At 40.0% G+C, this 7,500-nt stretch overlaps 1 protein-coding gene across 2 annotated transcripts in view; it reads right to left on the reverse strand.

The window, feature by feature from the left end:
* LOC138003469 (uncharacterized) overlaps positions 1 to 5,608 on the reverse strand; it is a 12,155-nt gene extending 6,547 nt beyond the window's left edge. The window contains exons 1-2 of one of the 2 annotated variants that reach the window (XM_068849551.1): positions 4,882 to 5,608; positions 2,298 to 2,367 (exon numbers count right to left, since the gene is read on the reverse strand). The gene's annotated coding sequence lies outside the window, so the exon portion shown is untranslated. The remainder of the gene's footprint in view (positions 1 to 2,297; positions 2,368 to 4,881) is intronic. The other variant, XM_068849550.1, reaches the window with a different exon arrangement.
* Positions 5,609 to 7,500: the final 1,892 nt, after the last annotated feature.

The raw sequence follows: 7,500 nt of genomic DNA on the forward strand, positions 1-7,500 counted from the left end.
TATTAATAGAGGGTTCCCTCAAGGCACTGTCCTTCGGCCAATACTCTTTTCCATCTTGATTAATGATATGAGGACTGTTATAATTAATCCCTGAAATTTGTTAGTCAAGTTTGCAGATCATATTACACGTAGTGTCCCTATTACTGCTAGTGGTAGTTCTGAGGATGACTCAAGTGTAGATGTTCAGTCCTTCATTAGGAGGGCTGATAAGAATCGCATGACGATTAATCTAAAGAAAACATGGGAGCTGTTGCTTAAAGGAAGGAGTACTAGGGTCCCTCCAGAACCTCTTGGTATCATTGATCGCAAGGATAAGCTTACTTTATTGGGGGTCACTATGAATTGGGACACACAGTTTGAACAATTGCTGAGTAAAGCCAGCAGTAGGTCATATATTTTTAGGGTGTGTAGATATTACAAGTACAATGTATTCTATCAGTAGTTTAGATTTACTTTTTCAAAGTTTAATCTTATCTATTTTTATTTATGGTATTAAAGTTTGCGGTAATGCCTTTTATAGTAAGTATTTCAGTAGGATTGATAAATTTTTCGCTAGGGCTCTCAAGTCAGGATATTGCATTAAGCAATACTATATCACTGATATTTTGAAAAGAAGAGATTTTAATTGTGGCATAGAATTACTACCACAGAAACTGCTGTAAGGGAACTTTTACCACCTAAACGGACTAGACAACTGCGTAAAAGGGTTCATAATTACATCTTACCTAGACTAATACCGAACCTTTCAAATCAGTTTTTATTAATAGGTGTCTTTTCGATATTGTAGTTGAAGTAGTTATACTGTTAATTGAGCACGTCTGTTGCTCTTTTTTGTTGAATAAAGACCATTATTAAATTCTCAACCTCGGATAATGGATTTCGCGTGCTCTGATTGGTTCACTCAATCTCGGTTATCAGCTCATATGCCTTGGTTTGACCTTATATAGTAAATGATTGCGTTAAGCGTTGCTAAACTAAAAATGTTTTCGTCGGAATGCCAAATTTCTCTTTGAATAAAGCCAAAAAAGGCAAAAAAAACTTTTTTTGTGGAAAGTTTGGATTAATTCCGACGTTTAGAAGTACGTGAAAAGGCAAGAAAAGTTTTTGTGATGAGCCTGCGTCTGTCTGACAACAAGGTATTACACAACATCACATCAGTTCTCATCAAGTTTTTTTCGATTTCGCTCTGATTTGCTCGCTTTTTCCGCTTGTATTTCGTACTTCCAAATTTTTGGAGTTGAAGGAATTTAATAAAACAATTATTCCATTCGCGCTTGTTGGATATGAGACTGGTTAAAGCCAACTCGGCGCTACGCGCCTTGTTGGCTATTTACCATCTCATATCCAACGCGCGCTTATGGAATAATTGTTAATTATTATATAAAAACCAATGGAATGCCAAGTGAACTTTCGCGCGAAAACATGATATCTTCACATGTGAAGATAAGATGTTATTTTCACATGTAAAAGGATTGCTGTTGCCATGGTTACATATGAAAATTGCGCCTTTCGACGCCTTCCCTGAAATGATTTAGTATTTCATTGGTGTTTATGTAATAAATAGAATATTACATGGATACGAAATTTCTCCTCTCGTGTTGAAAAATATTCTTGTTTGCTGTGCTCACTTGCGAAATATTTTTCAACACTCGAAGAGAAATTTTGTATCTCCGCGTGGCCATGTAATATGCTCTATTTGTTATCATTATCATCACTATCATTATCATTATTATTATTGATTATTATTATTATTATTATTATTATTATCATTAATCGGCTCCTTTGATCCAACAAGATCTGAGTGATCTTGGATCACTGATTAAGATCCGCATCATGCCAAAGGAATGCAAGCTCAAATGAAAACCAAACAATGGAATGCAACTGCTTCAATCGTTCAATTTTATGCACCTATCATCGGCCATCCCCTGGGGGGGGGGGGGGAACCCCCGGCAAGGGAGGGGACCTAGTAAAGGATCCTGTTGAAGTTCTTGATTTCCCCCTCCTTGAAGGGGACACAGAGCAATCAAAGATAAGAAATTCCCCCTCCCAGATCGCAATCATATTGAACAGCATCAAACCACAGTAAACTTGAGAGTATAAACTTAATAAGATGACCCAACTCAAGTGACCAGAAAACAGTACTTTACTCTTTAAAGAAAATTGCAACTGTTGATATCAATTACAATTTCAAGAGTTTATTTAAAAAAGTCTAATGTTAATCAATTGTCTTCCATTGTTATATCTGAAGCAGCAAATATAAGGAATAGCAAGACGGAAATGGATTTACATTACAATACCTGAGCTAACGCACTTCGCCATTTTCAATGAGGACAAGGTGAGCCCGCATTCTTCTGTACAGCGGTCTTTCTGTTTATGATGTAAGACAACTTGAAATTGACCTATTTCTTTTACGAAGTCCCCTGTTTTCCCCGGGGTACAAGGCTTCCGAAAACCAAACCTCCCTCATTTCCCCCACCTGCAGGCTAAAATGATCATTCAAATTCCCCTATAGATCCCCAGATAAGGTGAGGTTAGGGGCAGTCCAGAGGCCCGTTTCTCGAAAATCCCGAAACTTTACGGGCCATTTTCGGGGGGTATTTTGGGTTGGTACATTTTGCTACCTTGAAAAATAAAAAGATTACTAAAGCTTGGTTGTTTTAATCGATCTCCTCCATCTTTTCTTGGTAGGTACGTTATGTATGGGGACACATTATGTACTCGCCCATCACTCTCAATCAATTCTCCCCATCCTTGTACTGAGCAACCGTCCCTAGCAATGATCAAGCATCCCTAGGAATGATCAATTATCCCTAGCAATGATCTTTTGTCCCTACTAGTGATAGATTGTCCCTAGCAATGATTGACTGTCCCTAGCAATGTTGTTTTTTCCCTACTAGTGATTGACTGTCCTTAACACTCAGCCTCAGATCATGCATCTGTCGCTGGCAATGATCGACTGTCCTTACTAGTTTCGTAGTTAACTGAAGTGAGTGTAGTGTAATGTGAAGTGCTAGATTTCTATCCCATGTAAACCATGTGAGCGTTAGCCCTACTGATGGAACTGGGCCCACACAAGGACAGAGAAAAACTCTGACCAGGGTGGGAATTGAACCCAAGTGCTACACGGCCAACGTTTGTATAAACGTAACCTTTCCTTGTCCTTACTAGTGATTGACTGTCCCTTAAGCACTGATCAACTTTCACTAGCACCGATCATTTGTCCCAGCACTGATCATCTGTCGGCCTGGCACTGATCATCTGTCCCTTAAAAGTACTGGTTATAAAGTTCTTTCCTATCCTTGGTTTAGACTGTGGCCATTTGTTGCCATGCTGGTGCCATTAACTTTCACCAGTCATTGTTACCATATTTGGAAAGTCACGTGACCAGAACACAAAAACCCTAAAAACTCACACAGCTTACATCTTTCTCTGATGATACTAAAGCCAACAGCTGGATTGCATTCACATACAAAATCTGTAGTACTGGATTTCTTGAATTCATTTTACTGACAAACCTATGATATCACAAAGATTCCATAATGACATCACAGCTTTGTTAACAACATGAATTTTAACACAACCCATGCTTACAAGAGAATTTGAATCCGAATGTATCCTAACCATTCCTTTAATTTCATTAGGGTTATCTGTAATCTGTGTGAGTTTTTAGGGTTTTGTTTCCAGGTCCTGTGACTTCCCAAATCTGTTAGTGATTGCAAAATGTTTCAGCAAACTTCATTAGAAAAAAAATGACCTAAAATGGAACAAACGGAAGTAAGGCAGCCCAAGAAACGATGGATTGAAGTCGTCCAGAGTAACCGTTGTGTAGTTAGGGCTCTCCCCCCTAATAAAGCAGACCCATAGGCAGGATTTTCTTGGAGAGATGAGTATGTATACAGGGAGCAGAGGGATGTAGCCATAGAAAAACAATTTAATACCCAGTCTGCAGTAGGGCACATTTAGTCTGCAGTCTGTATTTTTATACTGACCAGGGAAATGTCCGTCAATTGCAGTAACAGAGTGGTAAATGACTATTTATAGGGACAGATGATCAGGGATGCTAGGGACGATTGATCAGTACAAGGGACAGATGATCAGTGTTAAGGATAGTTGATCAGTGCTAGGGACAAATGATCAGTGCTAGGGACAGTTGATGAATGTTAGCGACAGTTTTTCAGTGCTAGGGACGGTTGCACTGCTCAGTACAAGGATGGGGAGAATTGATAGAGAGTGATGGGCGACTATCGGTACATAATGTGTCCCCATACACAACGTACCTACCAAGAAAAGATGGAGGAGATCGATCAAAACAACCAAGCTTTAGTAATCTTTTTATTTTTCAAGGTAGGTAATTTAGGGAAGTCCATTTCGGTAGTCCATTTAGCAGTCCATTTAGGTAGTCCATTTCGGTAGTCCATTTAGCAGTCCATTTAGGTAGTCCATTTCAGTAGTCCATTTAGCAGTCCATTTCGGTAGTCCATTTCGGTAGTCCATTTAGCAGTCCATTTAGGTAGTCCATTTCGGTAGTCCATCGTGGTAGTCCATGGACTGGGGGTCAGCGAAATGTACCGACCCATTTTCGGGTGTCACAATTCCCTCTGTATCTCAAGAACAGAGAGAATTTCACAGTCAGTTTGCTTTTAGCTACCTTGAAAACATGTTCAGAGATCGGCATTCCAAAACAAGCAGTTGACAGGTTCACAAATGGCTATAGGGACTTTCGAGAAACGGGCCCCAGTTGCGAAGAATGTGAGTACAAGAAAACCAAGTGAAAAGAAATGACAGTTCGACAAGATATAACCAGATTCTGTTACATTCCACAATCTTACGGATCGACCTTAATTAGACGGATACCTGACTAATTAACCAAAAAGGAATTACCTTCAAATCAATCTACGTTGGAGCACCGTCCGAGCGTCCGAGCGTCCGAGCCGCTTCCACCTTCTATGCACTAACTAGAACTTAGTAGCCACGCACTTTGTGCCCAGTCCCTCACAAGTTACAGGAAACGCTACGCTTGATGGCTGAAAAGTTTGATTTTGATTGATATATCACAAGCAGGGCTCGAAATTGCGACCAATACGGTCGCATTTGCGACTAAATTTTTCCCTTTGCGACTAAAATATCTGGAGAAGTCGCAAATTTGCGACTTGTTGTCATCTTCGTTCTTTCGAAACAAAAGGGTTAGCAGTTGCCACTTTGCTGCTACTTTTGCTAAAATAAACAAATAAATAAATGACAAAATTATTTTGTTTCTCGCTTTGAATTTTCTCTGAAGGTAGCGTAATTGTATAGTAATTTAGCTGCGATGTTACGTGCACAGCTCCATTCCTTCGATCATTCGCCATTTTCAGCAGTTTCTTTACACACAAGTACTGCGGGCTCATATTTTTCTGCTAAACCGCTGACAACACAATGCAGCCCGGCGATTTTGCGACTAAATTTGCGAAATTGCGACTAAATTTTCGTATCTTATCGCAAAATGCGACTGGATATTTTCGTTAATTTCGAATTGTCAAGGTACACTACTTTCGGGATAATAAACAAACCTCGGAAATGATGAAAGGTTTAAAACGTATAATGGGAAAGCGGAAGTCTGAAAAGAAAGGTAAGACCTGGGTTAGGGTTATTTAAGGACCCTTAAGAAGTCTGCGAACTTACAGCACGCACACAGAAATTATTGAATTAGCTATTTAACCATTATCCTGCGAAATCGCTCGGAATATCGCCTGATACTTAACTAAATAACTAAAATCAGGCGATACTCCGCAAGATTGAGCAGGATAATTGTTTTGTTATTCAACACATTGATGACAAAGCACAATTTTCTACGTTTATTGCGACACACTAAATTACGTATAGTACGCACCACGGTCCGCACCACGAATATTGAGCGTGCTATGACCATATTTGGACATTGTCACAATGTGTTGTATAGTAATAATGTAGCTTATCAGGCCTAAGTTTCCTTGATACATACATATATATATATACATATAAACGAATAGACTAAGATGAAGTTGCTTCGCTTATCTTTGGAGTGCTCAATGCAAGAATTTTGCAGAGCAAAATACAAATGTAAGAAGGAAAGTATTACTAGTTACTCGAGTTTCACGCTCAAGGCGATCATCAGACTGATCGTTGTCTACGAGAAGGTGTCATATATAAGTGTTCAAATTTAGGAACGGTTGCAGCGACGCTTCCGGTGATTGGTTGTCGTGAAAAACTTGTTTTCATGGCGGCATTTCGTTACCAGCTCAGATTTCTTGTTCAAGAGAAAGGCGTTTTTTGTGCTCAAGATGCAAAGTTTTTCAGATAAACACAGGTTGCAGCGAGAAGGGTTGCCTTTGTACGCTTTTGCTCTTTTTACGATGCGCCAGTTGATTGCGTAGTCGATGTTTTTGTCCTTTAAGTCCCAGATGTGCTTGGAAAGTACAGTGTCATGTGAGTGTTTTTTGTCATTGAAAGAAAGCTTGTGGTTGTTGTACCGTGTTTTGAATTCGTTTTCGGTCATGCCAATGTAGGATCTTGAGTTACCGGAAGTTGTTGTGACAGTAGCTTGGTAGATAATGTTGCTGGTTAGGCACGCACCGTCAAGAGGGCAAAGGTTTTTGTTTCTACAATTGCATTTCTTCTCACTGGAGGACTCGTTGCACTCATTCAGGATCTTCTGGTTGTGGCTTTTGATTATGTTAGCCATGTTTGTAGTGCAGCTGTAGCTGACCTTGAGGTTGTTTCTATTGAATATTTTGTGGAGCTTGTGTGACTTTGGGAAATGTTTGTTTATCAGGCAAAGGAATGATTTAGCGATGTTGGTTCGAACATTCTGGCTGTATGGCGGGTTAAACCATATGATTTTTCTTGACCTGATTCTGGATTTTGCTCTTCCTTGGTTTTGATTTTGATTTGCAACATAATGGATTCGTTCTTTGTACCCGCTGGATTTCAGGGCGTTGTTGTACAACTGCGAGGTTTTATCGAACTCGTCTTGGTCGCAGGACAAACTCGATACTCTAGTGCCTATGGATGTTGGAATTTGCCTAATTATAGAAGGTGGGTGATTGGATTTGGCGTTGATGTACAATGGATCGTTGTCAGGTTTTCTGTATGGGAAATACCTTCCAGTTGTTAGATTTAGCGTGACATCGAGATAATTCACCACCTTGAGGTTGCCTTGCACTGTTATTTTCAATCCAAGGTCTCCGATGACCTTAGAAAAGGCTTTTCTTGCTTTGTCGCCCGCTCTTGCGTTCATATTCTTAAAGACCGCCAGGCCGTCGTCTCTGTACAAGCCAATGTCCCCTTCCGGGAATTTCGATGATAATGTGTGTAGGATGTACAGACCAACCAGCTCGCAAACCTCGGCTCTGTCATAGCAACCCATGGCTACATCGAACATAGGGGAATCCCCTCTCTTGACCCAGGGTTCGTTTTTATCAAAGAGGAGGGTTTTCCTTGAGTGCATGATGATTTCAATATCCTGCTCTGAGACGGTTGTAT

The sequence above is a fragment of the Montipora foliosa genome, chromosome 5 (genome assembly GCF_036669935.1).
Source record: "Montipora foliosa isolate CH-2021 chromosome 5, ASM3666993v2, whole genome shotgun sequence".
Lineage (NCBI taxonomy): Eukaryota > Metazoa > Cnidaria > Anthozoa > Scleractinia > Acroporidae > Montipora > Montipora foliosa.